The following is a 17,690-nucleotide window of genomic DNA, read 5'->3' on the forward strand; positions in this document are numbered from 1 at the left end:
GCGGACGACATTCTTTTATACCTCACCTCACCACGTAAGTCACTCAATGTGCTCTTTGACATCCTCACTTCCTTCGGCAAGAACTCTGGTTTGATCATTAACTGGTCCAAATCTTGTGTCTATGCTATATCCGGTGGCTTTCCTCTCTTGCCTTCTCGTTTTCCCATTAAGGCGTCCCACTCCGGCTTTACGTACCTGGGGGTGTACGTCTCATTGGACCCGGCTGTCCGCTACGAGCATAATCTCCTCTCTCCACTTCGGAGATTGAGGTTAGACGTGGTCCGTTGGCGTAAGCTTCCCTTGTCTCCCCTCGGACGTGCGGCACTTTTTAAAATGATGTCTCTTCCCCGATTCCTTTACGCACTTCAGAACTCCTTTGATATTATTCCGGCGGCCTACTTCCGGGAAGTGGAGAGCTTACAAAGGAGACTTGTTTGGGACGGTCGTGCACGTATTGCTCTTGCAAAACTGCCTTCCCCCTGGTATGATGGGGGCATTGCGCTCCCGGACATCAGGAGGTACTATTGGGCTTCCCAGCTATCTGCTATTAACCATGCAACGTACGCACCTGGTCCGAATCCGGCTTTCGAAATGGATAGATTTTTGTTGCCTGGCGGCAACTTTAACAGAGCGCTTTACTCTCGATCGGCTGGGAGGAACTTAACCGGTCCCACTAAGATTGCAGTACGCTCGTGGAAGGCTGCGAATGTGGCCATGGGCTGGAATGATCGTTTGACGGGTGCGACCCCCTTGTTTGCGTCTGAAAGATTGGGAAGACTTTGGACGACGAAGGGCTTTGAGCGTTGGGACACGATTGGCATCAGCAGAGTAGGTGACCTCTGGGTGAAGGGTGCGGTTAAATCCTTTGCTGCGCTGCAGAGTGAGTATGAATTGAGTGAGAGGGAGTTCTTTCGGTACGTTCAGGTTCGGCACGCCTTGCTCTCGGCCTTCGGGGCTGAGACTGCAGTCCCTGTGTCTTCGCCACTCGAGGACCGCATACTCGACGGTCACTTGCCCGACAGTACTATTTCCCTTATCTATAAAAAACGAATAAACATTCGGGCGGATCTCCTCGTGCGTCTTTGGGAGGCGTGGATCGGGGATGGGGTGGAACTGGACGATGAGGATTGGCAGTCTGCGCTGTCCTCCCCTAAGGAGGTGGCCATACCCGCGCGTCTCCGTCTTGTCCAGCTTAAAATTCTCCACCGTGTCTACGTGACGGGCCCTCGTTTAGTTTTGATGGGTTTTTCTGAAGACTGGCTCTGTAGGCGTGGCTGTGGGCTCAGCGCCACTTTTCTCCATGTTCTCTGGGAGTGCTGTGAGGTGGCGGAGTATTGGCGCCGGGTGCATGCTGTCATGGAATGTGTCACTGGGGTCACTCTGTTGCCTGAGGTTCGCCGATGTTTGCTGAACGTGTGGGAGCCTAATGACTATAATGCGGCTCAGACTCGGTGGGCGGCCCTTGGGAACATGGTTGCTAAGAGGGACATCGCACAGCTTTGGGGTTCCCGGCGGCCTCCCACCGTGTCAGTATGGAAGGAGATCATGGATTGGTGTATGTGCAGAGAGAAGACTGTGTATGTGGCTCGGGGTAAGCCGGGGGCGTGGGGTAGAATCTGGGGTCAGTGGAACGCGTACAAAGGAGACTTGTTTGGGACGGTCGTGCACGTATTGCTCTTGCAAAACTGCCTTCCCCCTGGTATGATGGGGGCATTGCGCTCCCGGACATCAGGAGGTACTATTGGGCTTCCCAGCTATCTGCTATTAACCATGCAACGTACGCACCTGGTCCGAATCCGGCTTTCGAAATGGATAGATTTTTGTTGCCTGGCGGCAACTTTAACAGAGCGCTTTACTCTCGATCGGCTGGGAGGAACTTAACCGGTCCCACTAAGATTGCAGTACGCTCGTGGAAGGCTGCGAATGTGGCCATGGGCTGGAATGATCGTTTGACGGGTGCGACCCCCTTGTTTGCGTCTGAAAGATTGGGAAGCCTTTGGACGACGAAGGGCTTTGAGCGTTGGGACACGATTGGCATCAGCAGAGTAGGTGACCTCTGGGTGAAGGGTGCGGTTAAATCCTTTGCTGCGCTGCAGAGTGAGTATGAATTGAGTGAGAGGGAGTTCTTTCGGTACGTTCAGGTTCGGCACGCCTTGCTCTCGGCCTTCGGGGCTGAGACTGCAGTCCCTGTGTCTTCGCCACTCGAGGACCGCATACTCGACGGTCACTTGCCCGACAGTACTATTTCCCTTATCTATAAAAAACGAATAAACATTCGGGCGGATCTCCTCGTGCGTCTTTGGGAGGCGTGGATCGGGGATGGGGTGGAACTGGACGATGAGGATTGGCAGTCTGCGCTGTCCTCCCCTAAGGAGGTGGCCATACCCGCGCGTCTCCGTCTTGTCCAGCTTAAAATTCTCCACCGTGTCTACGTGACGGGCCCTCGTTTAGTTTTGATGGGTTTTTCTGAAGACGGGCTCTGTAGGCGTGGCTGTGGGCTCAGCGCCACTTTTCTCCATGTTCTCTGGGAGTGCTGTGAGGTGGCGGAGTATTGGCGCCGGGTGCATGCTGTCATGGAATGTGTCACTGGGGTCACTCTGTTGCCTGAGGTTCGCCGATGTTTGCTGAACGTGTGGGAGCCTAATGACTATAATGCGGCTCAGACTCGGTGGGCGGCCCTTGGGAACATGGTTGCTAAGAGGGACATCGCACAGCTTTGGGGTTCCCGGCGGCCTCCCACCGTGTCAGTATGGAAGGAGATCATGGATTGGTGTATGTGCAGAGAGAAGACTGTGTATGTGGCTCGGGGTAAGCCGGGGGCGTGGGGTAGAATCTGGGGTCAGTGGAACGCGTACCGAGGGAACATCTGCACACCCCCCCTCGTGGACACATCTGATGCTGCCTTGTCCCCCTGATCCTGAGGTTCCCGGACTATTACATTTTACCTGTAGATGGTTGTGGCTCTCCCGTCGCCCCCACCTCCCCCTTGATCATCCTCGTTTACCACCCGAGGGTGGAGTAGGTATTGTGTGGTCCCCCGGCTGTGGTTAGACGCCCCTTTTTCGATGGTTTCCGCCTTGCTTTTTGGTGTTATTTTATTTTTCTTTCTTTGTTTGTATTTCTAAAATTTATGTATCCTGATAACCTCTGAGGTGCACTCAATAATTTGTTAATTCGGCTGAGCCCCAGGGGGCCTATTGCGGCCTTGATGTTGTTGAACATGTATATATTAGCGGCCGGCCCTGGTGGTTGTAGGCCCATGTTTGTATTAAAACTAGCACCGCATGCGGGGTGGGCACCCCCTGTTTTAAATATACATAAAGCGGGCTAGGCTGCCGCTCGGCACCACAATGCGGGGTGGGCTCCCGCTCCTCTCGGCACCCAGGTGGGGGAATCCCCACTTCTGGATTCCCTCGGCGTAAGTTGCAGCTCCTTGCTTCAGATCCCACGTGCTCTTCTCTGGCAATTTGAATGTAGCGCTCACGAGACTCCAGGTGGAAAAAGTCCTTAAAGGGGAAGGGGGAAAGCTGGGCCCAGCCAGGCCAGCACACAGGGCCCTCCAGCATGGAGGCAGTCCCTCGTGGCGGTTCCTCCTGAGGCCCAGCAGCAGCAACAAGCCACCAGTCACAAGAACAGCACACTTTTCATGGGGTCACAGCCCCAGTATTTATACACATTTTCTCTTTGTCTGCAGCACAGGGCTTTGGGGGAACCAGTCCCAACTGGTTCTGGAGCACTCTGTTTACAGTGCTCACACCCTTCGTTGGAAATGGGGGCTCAGCCGTCAGATACACCACAGGGGGGCGGAGCCAGCATTCACTAGGGCAGGCACATTCCTATTCAGGGTCAGGGGACTACTCCTCCCACTACTCCAAATGCACATGTCCCATTCAGCCTAGCGCTGACTCACCCTGCCCCTCCTGGAGCCACGCAAACCTCACCAGCCCCTGTCACTCAGAAGCCAGATATGCAATTTATATCAGGCAGGCAGACACATAGCACACAGAAATGCCAACTTTTAAAAGTGGCATTTCTAAAATAGTTATAATAAATCTGCACACACCATTGCACAGCATTTATTATCACTATTCCAAATATACCAAACTTGACCACGCTGCGCCTCTCATATCAGGAATTACCACTGAAACACTTATCAGGGAATCCCCAATGCATTTCTTTTGGAGGGCAGCCCCACAGTAGTGAGAAACCAAAATGGCTGTTTGTCACTACCAGGACATGTCACACATTTAAGGTACATGTCCCATCTTTTACCTACAATGCACCCTGCCCATACGGCTAGCTAGGGCCTACCTTAGGGGTAACTGACATGTAGTAAAAGGGGGGTCACAGACATGGCACACACTTTAGGTGCCATGTCCCAGCGGCAGTAACACTGCACGTGCAGGCCCTGCAATTGCAGATGCCTGAGATAGGTTTGAAAGGCTACTTTGGTGGGTGGCGCAATCAGCGCTGATGCCCACCAGTAGCATTTAATTCACCAGCCCTGGGTATATGACATACCACTTTACAGGGGACTGACAGGTAAATTGAATAGGCCAAACAGGTGTAGACCAATCTTACCATATTTATCACAGAGAGCACACACACTTTACACTGGACAGCAGTGCTAAAGTGCCCACAATCCTAAAACCACCAATACCATGTCAGAAAAAAGCCTAGGAGAAAGGCAAAAAGTTTAGGGATGAACCTGCAAAAAGGGCCAAGTCCATCACTGACTTTGGGTGATTTTCTCTATTTTTACATTGGCTGAGAAATTAAAATATTCATGTTGGAAGAGATCAGCAATGTGGTAACCGTACCTCATATCAGAGAAAAGCTGCAGTTACGTGGTGTGTATGGGGGAGTGGGGATAGGTTGTTACCTGCCAATGATACAGTAGGTGCAGTGGCACAAGAGCCAGACCTGTGAGTGTCCTTTTGCACCTCAATTATCTTACATAACATGTGTATTTGTAAAATTCACGTTCACTCAAGGGTATCTTGGCACTGAATAACGGATGTTCATTGTTACCCAACTCAATGATACTCATTTTATTGAATTCAGAAGGATAAAAGGCTGAGTGGACCCGCCGGCACTTGAACCTGTTACTGTGAGGTTGAACACAGGCCCCTACAGTGGACGCGTTAGTCCACCAGACCTGGCTGTTTTTGTGTGCGGATTAGTAAGGTGTTTATATATTTTAGTCTGTGTATAATGCACACAGTGATATACTGTAGGATGTGGAATACTTTATAATACTTCTGTAGTGACAGTGCATGCCTCATTGCATAAGCAGCCACAAGCTAAAGACTGTAGGGAAACCTTATTGCCCCCGCTCCTGGACATTATGAACCGGGCGATGCAGGAGGGCATTTTTCCTTCCTTGTGGAAGAGTGCTGTGGTTAGCCCCTCTTAAAGAAGCCAACTTTAGACCCTGAAATCCTTAAGAATTTTCTCCCCATTTCATTGCTTCCGGCACCAGCAAAGATGCTGGAAACTCATCTAAATGAGCATCTGGCGGCTTTCTTGGACACTTCGGGTCTCTTAGATCAGTCCCAGCATGGTTTCCGGAGGTTCCACAGTACGGAGTCGGCTCTCATGGTAGTATTAATCAACATCCGCACTGAGGTCGACCAGGGACATAACACTCTCCTGGTCCTGTTAGACCTGACTGCCGCCTTGGATACCCTATCTCCCTCGGTTCTAACATCTCGTCTTAGGGAGATACGGGTGGAAGGCTCGGCACTGAGCCTTCTGGCCTCCTTTCTTGACCAGAGGCAACAGAGGGTCAGATTAGGCAAGTATCTATCTCCACCCTCACCTGTGCAATGTGGGGTCCCACAGGGGTCGGCTTTAAGTCCGACCCTCTTTAATATCTATGTGGCCCCACTTGCCAGGCTTATAAGATCTTATGCGATGGAGGTGATACCATACGCTTACGACACCCAGATTATGGTGTCCCTCTCCCACCCGGGCAGTGCCTAGGCTCTCAGCTTTAGGAACTGCATGGAGGCAGTCGCTCAGTGGATGATTTACAATTCACTGAAGCTGAACGCGGAAAAAACCGAGGTACTGGTTTTTGGTGGAAATGGGGACATCTGGTCTGCTGAATGGTGGCCCCCCTCTCTGGGAGCGTGTCCTATACCTACGGACTCGGCTCGCAACTTGGGAGTTATGATCGATCCTGCTCTTTCCATGGCTCAGCAGGTTAACAGGACTGTTGCTACCTGCTGGGGCATCATTAAGATTCTTAGGAAAATCAAGCATTACTTAGCCCCGCAGGCCCGCAAACAGATTGTTGTTGCATTGGTCGCTAAACGGCTTGATTATTGCAACGCTCTCTATGCCGGCATAAATCAGGGCCTTGTGCAACGCTTGCAAACTGCCCAGAATGCGGCAGCTAAATTTGTGCTTGATGCCCCCAGGCTTTTTTCTGCTACAGCTGCTAGGAAGAGTCTGCACTGACTCCCGATCCAAGCCAGGATTGCTTTTAAGACCCTTTGCCTGACTTACGGGGCGCTATCCGGCCATGGGGCTGGGGGGGTGAAGGACTTGCTGGTACCTTATGCCCCTTGCAGAAATCTCCGCTCTGGGAGAAAGAGCCTGTTGTCAGTGCCCCGTTTTCGAAGAGTTAAATGGGGTGGAAGGGCTTTTTCGTCTTTAGCCCCAAAACTGTGGAACACCCTCCCCACTGAAATCAAAACTCAACATTCTGTCCTGACGTTAAGGAAGGCATTAAAGACATGGCTCTTTGCCAAGGCATATCCGTAATTTGGTTCCTGGTCTGTTTTGATGTTTTTTGGTTAGGCGCCTTGATGCCTTTGGGCTTAGTCGCGCATTATAAGATTTCTTTCATTCATTTATTCATTCAAGTGAATCATAAATGTCTGACCATTATCTAAGAATAAATGTGTAATTATCCTCCTCAAATGAACACATAATTTTTCATGTAAAACTAAGAAAAACGATTAATTATCTCCTTTCATATGACATCAGCACCCTAATACAAGTGGTATCTAAAACAGACATTTTTCAACGTTCTGTTATGGTATTGGTCATGTTTTATTATGGCTTATTTTATAACTTCAGCAATGACAATTATTGTGATGTTATAAGGGTTAAGGCCATGTGACATCACTTCATAGAAAGATTGAGGATCAAAGGTCATATGATGTCACTTCTTGTGATGTCATTAAGGTCAAGGATGTGTGATGTCATTAGGGTCAAGGATGTATGATGTCATTTCCACTGACCGCTGGCATTTTGATGAATCGATGTCCATGTGTAACTCTAGGGCTTGTAGTCTACCTTCAGAATTGTTATAAATTGGGCCCGCATTGTCCCACCCGAACGCACCCTTGGCTCACCCAGATAAAAATCCCTGGTACTGGGTCTGTTGCCAATTCTAGACTAAGCTTCTGTGATCTTTTCAGCAGTATCGTTAACGTCCTTTCTGAGAACATGAATGTCAGTGTTCATTATATCTGTATTTGTTTTTGGTCATGGACAGTACATAGGCATTGTAGTATGATAATCTAAGATTACATGGGTGTCTATTTTAGGTGATTCTAGTGCAAGTAGTTCTGCCCTTAACCTTTTTTGACCCATTTTAACCTCTTTGACATCTTTGTATTCCCTTTTGGGTAGTCCATCTTGGGGTACTGTTTTAGTTTTAAGACTATATACAATAGGGAGGTTAGGGGTAGAGAACAGGTCGTCCCCCACTCTTATAATCATACACAACAAAGGACCTGTTCACACTGTGATCCTGATACTCAAATCCCTCCACGTCCGTTATGAATTATTCAAAACAATCTATTGGACCAACGGTTACATCTATACCGTCTGTATTACTGGGATCTGGATCACCGTTTTTAAACACTTAAAACTATCAGTTGCGTTTGTTCTAACTGGTGTCTCCCACAGTTAAGCCCATCCTCTCATGTGATGTGACCTGCTCAATTGAGCAAAAGAAATTGTGGAAAAGTGTGTAAAAAATGTGAGGGAGGATTGGCGGTGCCTCACGGAAGTAACACCAAGGGAGAGAGCAGGATGGTACTCGCCTGCTTCCTCAGGTTCTCATCATCAGCAACCACCAATCCTTAACAAAACAGTGATAAAGTGAGAAGAAAAAATATTTGTATATAAGCAAGGTGCCAAGGTGTGATATCAATAACTTCCTCTGCACCAGATACTTTCTCTCAGTGTGCGGCAGAATCAACCCAAATAAAATTGGGACTACGGGGACAGTGCTATTGCTCATCTCGTCCCAAATATAAAACCGAGCTAGATCACACTGGCTTTTAAATTTTATTCAGTGCTGTGTGTCTGCTCATTAAAAGCCAACACGTTTCATTGCCAGGGGAAAACTCACGGCAATTTTTTCAGGGCATGGGTCAATCACTCCACCTTGCACCAAAGCTTCACTATTTTAATATGCCGGGATAATGCCCCGCTTGGGCATACCTATACCCTTATGCGCTTGTGAGTGTGTGAGGAAGCAGGCGAGTACCATCCTGCTCTCTCCCTTGGTGTTACTTCCGTGAGGCACCGCCAATCCTCCCTCACATTTTTACACACTTTTCCACAATTTCTTTTGCTCAATTGAGCAGGTCACATCACATGAGAGGATTGGCTTAACTGTGGGAGACACTAGTTAGAACAAACGCAATTGATAGTTTTTAAGTGTTTAAAAACGGTGATCCAGATCCCAGTAATACAGACGGTATAGATGTAACTGCTGGTCCAAAGATTGTTTTGAATAGTTCATACCGGACGTGGAGGGATTTGAGTATCAGTATCACTTAGTTTTAAGACTGTTTGCAGAAAGTGAGGAATCAGTTGTTATATTAAGAAGGTTCTACAACTCACACTCAGCTTTTGTATCTCACAGCAGTTTATCCTTTGATTAGGAATAGCAGGGAAAAGTTAGTAAGCATCCGTGTAGTGAGAGTAGAGTCTCTAAATGCACCAGATTTCTGCTGTTGTGTGCCCAGATTACTGATGTGATGGAGAAAAAGATTGAGGATGGTCTTCCTTATGAGGATATTCTTTATCAATGCGCTTGTCAAAATACCTCGAGGAGAGCAGTTTGAGGTAGTGTGAGAAGCTGGGTTTCTCTTACAGTAACCCCCCCACTTTTTGACAGACTACTGATGTACTTTTGATTTGATGTGCCCTGGGTCCCTGCCAATCAGGTTCCCAGGGTCTGTGTTCTTTCCCCAAAACTAACCCAAACCCAATTGGCATCTCTGGCCACAGGTCAGTCCCTGGTAAATGGTACCACAGGTACCTAGGGCACTGTGACCAGGGAAGACCTCTAAGGGCTGCAGCACTTATTGTGCCACCCTTGGAGGCCCTGTACCTTTACACACACACACACTGTATTTGCAGGCTGCGTGTCTTGTTGCAGAACAAAGTGAAGAGTCACATAGATCAGTCACCCCTCTAGCTGGGTGCCAGTGGTGAGGGTACATGGCTATACAGAAAACTGAGAAGTTTGGTATCAAACTTCTCAGCACATTAAACCCCCACTGATGCCAGTGTGGGATTTAATGAAAAATGCACTCAGAGGGCATCTTAGAGATGACCCCTGAAAAACGACCAGCCCCTGGTGGGTTCCCCGACTGGTACACATCAGCCTGCCACCATGATACGTGTTTTTGGACCCTAAGGGTGGGAGCCTTCACTCCCTGAGCCAAAAACAAAGCCTTTCCTGGGCGGAGGTGTTCACACCTCCCCCAGGCCAGGAAGAGCCATCTATGACAGGGGAGCTTCAAAGGCCTGGCAGCCTTTGTACCACAACTCCCAGTCTCTCCTGCTATCAGAAGGCCCCCTTCCTGTCTCCCCTCCTCTTTGGCTGGAAGACAGGTGGGAAAAACTAGCCAGCCCAGAAGGCGTGCCCACCTCTGCCAACCCCACCCCTCAGGTGGGGGAGGCGAAGTGAAGCCCACTCTTCTGTGCCCACCATCTTGCAGATGGCAGGCACTTCCTAATCAGGATTAGGGATTGGGCTCACTCCCCCACGTGGGGTGAGCACACCAAGGGTGTAGTCACCCTAAGGTCAGTAGCCCATTGGCTACTGACCTCGAGACCCCTAAAATGCCCCCTAAATACAGTATTTAGGGGGCAGCCCTGAACCAAGAAGGCAGACCAGAGAAAACTACAAGAAAAGAAGAAGATGGACCGAACAGCCCTGCTGAAGCTGACAAGAGGAAGACGCCCACTGACTTGGCCCCAGCCCTACCGGCCTATCTCCACCTCCAACCTGCTCCTGCGAAATCCCGGTGTGTCCTGCAGTCAGCAACCTCGAAAACCCCGAGGACCTGCCTGCCTTCCATCACAAAGACCGTGTCTCCCTGGAACACCGGAATCCAACTTCTGGTTCCGGCAGGACACTGCGAATACGCACCCCCTGCAACCGCCGTCCACGGCCCGAGCTCGAGTGGGCAAACACCACGAGGAGGTCCCCCTGGCTATCCTGACCTGAGATTCGGCTAACCCTGACCTGCCTCCAGCCGACGGCTGCAGCCTCAAACCGGAAGGTCCCCCAACTGCGACCAGGAACTGGTAAGAAGATCCAACCCTAAAAGGCACCCCTGCATCCGACACCCCACGGCCTTGGGTGGCCCATCCGACGGTGCTTACCCAACCCCCAAGATTCCAATTTACCTCTCGAAGTGGTGGTCGCACCCAGAAGACCTTCGTCCCTGAGCCTGCAGTGCTTTTGCAAACCGAAGGTTCCCAATTGCAAACATCAGGGCGCACAACGTCGAAACAGCACCCTGCACCCGGACATCCTAGTGCCACTAAGGGTGCACCTTTGGTGCTACTTTGTTTCCCCATTTGTCCTGAGCTAAAGTCCAGGAGCTTTGCTCCCATAACCAAGTGGCCTGCTCGTCAGAAACCACCAACCGGAGGCCCCCTATCCCCATTGGATAACATTGGGCCTCAGCACTTGGCCGCCCTAGGGCCGCTGAGGGTCTAACAAGAGTGCATCCCTGACCCTGGGAGACCCCTGAGTCTACCCCCAGAACCTCAACTCCCGCTACCACATACTTATCCTAAAACCGATAACACTATTTTCCTCCATAGGATAACATTGACTGTTTTTCTTGGAAAAGTTTCCAAGTGTGGAATTTGAAAACCTAAAGAAATTCTTTAAAATTGCACTAGCTAACAAAAACGGTTTTTCTTACCTGTTTACATGAAATTTCCCAGTGTAGTATCCAGGTATACTACACTGTGTAAGAAAAGTAATCTCAAAAGTAACTTACCTGTAATTTTATTGAAAATCCTATACAAAGAATATGTACTGTATTCACAAAGCATTGCATTTCTCCGAATCAATACTGTAAATCAAACAAAGTGCATTTACAATTACAATCTAAACTGCATTACAACTGTATATTAACTGCAAAGTATGTATCACTTACCTGTCCCAGGCTTGCTTGGTTCTATGAAATAAAATAACTAAATCATTTTTTTTATACAGAAACAATTGGTCTGAAGTTCAGTCTTTGAGTGTGTGAATTAATTTGTTGAGTGTGTACAACAAATGCTTAACACTGTCCTGTGATAAAGCCCTACTGCTCGACCACACTACCACAAATAGAGAGTGAGGTGCTATCTAACTTTACCTCTGCCTACCTTTGGGGTTCCACTGGACTCTGTGCACACTATACCTCACTTTGGTGTTCATCGGAGCCACGGGCAGGCAGTGTCTTGGGCGCGAGATATGCTTTGACGAATGTTTGAGTACAAGCGCTCCTCCCCTCCCGTGTTGAAGCTCATGGGGCCCTAGTTAGGCAACATAAGTATTGTTTTTAAAGAGAATACTAACTAGGTATTGGATGAATGTATTTTTGACAAAGATGTATATTAGCCTTTGACATTGACTAGGCTCACTACACTAGGTAACAGTCAGAGTGGTAAAAGGGATCAACATCCTAGGTCTTGAAGAGAAGCTTAGGGGTAGGCTTCGAAACATGTAGACCGGTGAGGAAACTGCCCATTATAGCACTTTTTCCTCCTTTTCCCCATTTTTATTAATACCAGCTATAGGGAATATTGAAGTTTAGTTTTCCACGCAGCCAGGTATTTTTAACTCACTTATCTTCTGACCCTTCCACTCTCACATGAAACACATTATTTCACTTCACTTGAAAGTGCTCCAGTGCTCCAACGTATCCGTAGGTCGTAGCACGCTCCATCCCGCAGTGGGGCGGGAAGAACCCGATAATGAAGCATGTCACTAAGGGACCTTTTGGTGGGTGAGGGTTATTTTAGAACACATATCATTTATTCCATGCGAGAATCCGAGTGGTTCTCTTGGGTTTAGTCACTGTTTGTAAGGATAGCACGGTTCTTTGGAATTGAAAGTGGCCTCCCTTTGTGTTTTCATTTTTAGTATACACAGAGCCAGCTTCCTACAGGTAGGTATCAGAATATAGGGCAGTGGTAGTCGATAGCTAGCGAATTGGGTACTGTGGCCGGTGTGAAGAACAGCGATTTCACTGGCTGATTTTAAGACTAATCACGTGTAATTGTGGGGGAGTCGCTTTACACAGCGGTTCTTTGGTTAGAAAGTAAATTGGGAGTTCACGCCTCAGCAGTTTCCATGCTCCAAACAGTCGTTGGGACGAGCATTCGGTGTTTCGGTGTGCCTCCATTGTCTGTTCACAGAGGTGCAGGGCAGGCACGGAGCAGCACGCTCAAACTGCCATCTTGTTCAAGCGCTAGCTACGCTTCCCTGAGTAAAATAATAATGTTGATCAGAAATGCAGTTTTGAGTTTTCCAGATTGCCGCAAGCATGGCCCACAAAACAGCAAGATAGTGGATGTATGTGTAATGTATTTTAAGCATACTTGTTTTAAAATGAAATGCTTCGTTGTATTTTAAGAGCAATTTTACTAATATCATCAATTCTAGCACATAGATGTTTTTATTTTTCTTACATTTTATTTATCCGTAGCACTACAAAGCACATCTTTACCTACGGAAAATTCAACCATAAAATCTGAATCGTCATCAAGGCCAAGAAAAGGAAAGAAAACGGTCAGCACTGAAAAAGGCAGGTTAAATTAGTTTTAAAAGGTGTTGAACGTTTTTTTTATTCTTCATAAATTAAAAAAAATGTTTTAAATAGAAAACGCTGTAAAATCATATTACTTATAAAATTAGAACTGTCAGGTTTAACGTGAATAGAATGTATGTCCTTTCTTATTATGCACTCAAACAATTACATTAACACTTAAGTGTAAAATCATTAATAAATGTGTTGATTAACACTCTAAATTTCCTTCAGATTTCATTTTCACAAAAAAAGTCTTTGAATCTTAGATCTGCAGGCTTTTACCAATGTATTCTCTTGCTTCTGTTCGTACTATACACACCAACTTTCAGGAATCATGCTTTACAGTCACTAAAGTTTAGTTGCACAGTTTACTTAGACATTCTATTGGAGAGAAATCTCTTCATTACCCTTGATATTCCAGCATTGGACTCTGCTAATCTAATTTTCAAGAGCTCTCTAAATTTTAATCAAAAACATTCTAATTTAATTACCCTCGTATTACTCCCGTTGTAAGTGGTCTAATATCTCCTCTTGCTGTTTTTCTTACTCTTCATATACTCAACATCTGTCACGAAACAAATCAATACTCTGTTTGGGGTATGTCTACAATTTTGCATTTATTTATTAAAAAGCAGCAATCACTGAAATAGAGTCTCACCCACCAATGGCCAAGGAATGGAATACACTGAGATAAGCCTGCACATGCATTTATAGTAAGCTGCAACAGCTTCTAGGCTAGGGGCAAACAACCTTAAGTTTCAGTTCTCTAGTATATATAGTGTACACCTATTGGTGATACGCCCTGCACTGTGTCCAGGCAACCCTTAGTGATTGTGTAGGACATCCCTGATAACCAAAGCTCTCAAAGGGTAGCTGTGGTGAGCAGCTAAGGTTTAGGCAGGAGGGTGTAAAGCGGATGCAATTACCACACAAGTCAGTCAGTGAGAGTCATCCAGAAAAGAACCACACCAGTGTAAGCAAAATAAAATATTCTTTATTACAACACCAAACACTAACCTGCTTGTTATATCTCCTACCTGGAGATATAGGTACACAACAAAATATACGAAAGAAATATGCATAAAACGCATCGGCCCCTATGGGGGGTGAACCAAATAATAAGAAAATGGAACGCGAATAGGGTACCTAACCAAGACCAGCACCCAGTGGTCTGTAAGGCAAGGGAAGCACAGAACCACCAAGGGTAGGTTACTAGGATTCCCTAGGCGCTCGGATGCAGAGATAAAACCCCGGGTCAGTGTCTATAGGATAACATGTTGAAGTCACGGTTAGGGTTTTTAGGATTCAGGACCCTTCCCAAAAGACCCTGAGAAAACCCATTGGGAAAAGGGAGGTTGTAGAGCACCCCCACACATGGAGACCTAGAGAAGCAGGATACCTACACCACGGAGGCTGGGTGCATAGGTGCGAAGTGGTGTCGGAACCACCCATTGAAGTCAATGGGGATCTTCGGATGACCAGATGCTACATGACCCGTGGACCTGGTCAGTGAAACACAGGCATGGATTTTAGATGAGGAATACCTGAGGAGAGAGGAGACAGAGTCCAAACCACCCAGAGTCATCCAGTAGGTGCAGGAGCACAATGACAACCCTTCTCATGGGTACTTCATTGTAGGATGGAGGCCTTGGTGTTGCAGCTGTGGAGTCCAGGCGATTCTGTAGGATCACAGGAGCCGTCCATGAGCTGTCCCATGCCGATCAACCAATTGCAGGAGGGTCAGTGGCCAGCACGACTACCAACAAGCCTCAGCAAATGCAACAGACATGTTGCAGAATGAGTTTCAACAAGGGGGACCAGCAAGTTCCAGGGAACTCAGCAAGCAGGAGAGCCAGCAGGAATTGATGAAGACCCTGGTGGGAACCTCTGGCAGCAGGCACGGGGATTCGCAGGTAGGCCTCAGCAGGACAACCAAGATGGAGGCCCACGCCACAGGAGATGCAGTGAGGATGTCGCTTTTGTAGCTGGGTGATACTTGAGGTTGGGGCTTCTTAGAGGTCAAAGACCTCCGGACTGGGGAGCCAACAAGCCTTGGCAACGGCAAACAGATGCGGTGCACAGGGGCTCGGTTCCAGTAGCTTCACAAGGAATTGCAGTTTCCAAATTGCTTAGAAGACAGGGCAGGCCTTGAGGAAGCCACAAAACCACCACCTGTGTTGTAGAGCCTTGGAGAGTCTGTGGTACAGTAGGATCCACAGACTAGTCATTGTCGCTGAAATGCCTGCAGATGCAGGGAAGTGACTCCTTCACATCAAGAGAGATTCCTTCTTTCTGTCCTTGATGCACATAGAGTCCTTGTGACCCTGCCTGATGCACAGCCATGGAAGTTGCAGAGTCTTTGCAGTAAGGGGCTGAAGTTCCAGTAGGAGTCTTCCTACCAGAAGCAGACTTGTCGTAGTTCCCGGCGAAGTCCAGCAGCAAAGTCCAGTGTCCAGCAGCAGAAGAGTCTTTCGGCAGAATCTTGCAAGAGGATCTTGCAGAGGAATATTGTTCCAGACGAATCTAGTGTTCCACCCTCAGGGTAGCCCTTAAGTAACCCAGAAAGGGGGTTGGGCGCTCTTCCTTTGTGTACGGGAAAACCTACCCGTTCTCCATCCGTGGAGAATGGGTAGGTTTTCCCGTACACAAAGGAAGAGCGTAAACTGCCTCTGCCTGCCCACGGGACTGCTGAGGAGGTCCATCCTTTATTTAGGGAGGGCTGAGAACAGGGCACACGCATAACTACGTGTCCCCACGACAGTATCTGTTTATTGTAACCTATAAAGAAGGACACATGGGAATATAGGGCGTCTTTCCCCCAGTCCCATATCTACTCTCTCTCACTGGTCCTGATGAAGCGCTCTAGGATCCACTAGGGACCAATATAGCGCGAAACATGTCGACCCTGTCTTACACGTAACACTTTAGATACTCACCACACGGGTTGAGAGCAGCGGGATCTTATTTGCTTAGTTTCCCCTCTCATTTTAGCATTATTTTGCGTCTCCATCCCCGTGACATTTTTTGTCCTGATTCAGAGGACCTTCCAATAAACTGTTTGGGTCCCTTGGGTCATTTTACCTTTCACTCACCACCACTTCCCGACCCACACACCCTCATGCACAAATGCGGCAACTCCTAGAAGATCTCCGCCAGAGAGCCCCTTAAAAAGGGTCCGTGAGGGACTGCAGCGCCACCCCCACGAGGAGCACTTGCCCAATGATGATGCTATACACTCGCAAGGGTGTGTGAGGGCACCACAAGTTACATACAGGAGTACTCTTTCTCTCCTCTCTGCACACTCAAGTCTACCTGGAGACACCGCACATTGCTCATAGCCGACTTGGCTGGTGCATACCTTCCCCTTTCGTTTTTTAGGAACTGATACCACCTACATTGTTGATGTACTACCTTTTGGAGCATTGGTTCAGGACCTCTCTCTAACTAGCTCCGTGTCCCCCCTCTTATTTTTTGGTCTTAAGTAATCTACGACCTCTGATCGGGCATGGTGACCCAAGTCTAAGCACAAGTGTCACTCTTGCAGAAGTTACAAAGGAAAGCAGGCGCTGAGGAAGCTGTATGAACAGCATGTGCTCTCAATAGCAGGAAAGAAGAGCGTGAAATGGAATACACAGATTATTGGTGCCAGGTGGACTGCGTGGATCAAAACATTTGATGGCTTCATTGATACACTAGAAGAAGAAGAAGATGAAAAGAAGATCAACAAATACTTTAAAAACCTAGCTGGCTATGGAGTGAAATAAGTGCTAATGAAAGTTTCACAGACTGATGCAAAATCATACCAGAGGGTAAAAGAAGCGTTGGAGGCCAAGTTCAACCGAATGTCGACTATGAAAGGTGTATCTTAAACAAGCACGTCAACCAGTTGGTGAAACAATGGACGAATATTTTGTCTTCGGACCATCATTAAACATTGCAAATTATGTAATTTCACCGATGAAGAATTAATGCGCCTCGGATTCATTCATGGCTACCTTTCCGTTTCGTCCAGAAGGCACATGTTCATCCACGACGAATTACTGGGGCTCATATGTGGATGTATGGGTCAGGCCAGAAGGGTGAGGGGACGGTTCCTTCGAGTTTACAATATGGGATTGTCAGCGGTACTCAATGCTGTTTTTACAGGTTTGCGAATCACACAGAGTTAACCATAAAAATGTAAAATGCCCCACCGGCCTATGGGTGTAGGTGGCAGATGTTGTTATAAGTCTTAAAAACCAATAAAAGATTTAAACCACAGAAAGCACATGTTGAGAGGAACACACAACTTAGAAAAAATGCTGGTGGCTGCGATAGCAAAAAAACAAGTAGACTGAGAAGCTGCTGAAATGGAATCAGGAACAGCCCACAATAAATAGACCTAGGCTGTGAAAAGCAAGCACAAAAAAGCAAGATGCAAGTACGTTAACGTCTAACTGTGTGCTGAGCTAAACAAAATCAAGTGCTTCATGATGGAAAAAAAAGATGGACGCAAGGACGTTGAAGAAACACTCTCACCAGACATACAAAAGCAAAACGCAACATCAGCTACGAAGATCCTAGCTACCATCAGTCGTCGTCAAGCTCATCGTACTAAGGCTCTTCGATATCACT

The sequence above is a fragment of the Triturus cristatus genome, chromosome 8 (genome assembly GCF_964204655.1).
Source record: "Triturus cristatus chromosome 8, aTriCri1.1, whole genome shotgun sequence".
Lineage (NCBI taxonomy): Eukaryota > Metazoa > Chordata > Amphibia > Caudata > Salamandridae > Triturus > Triturus cristatus.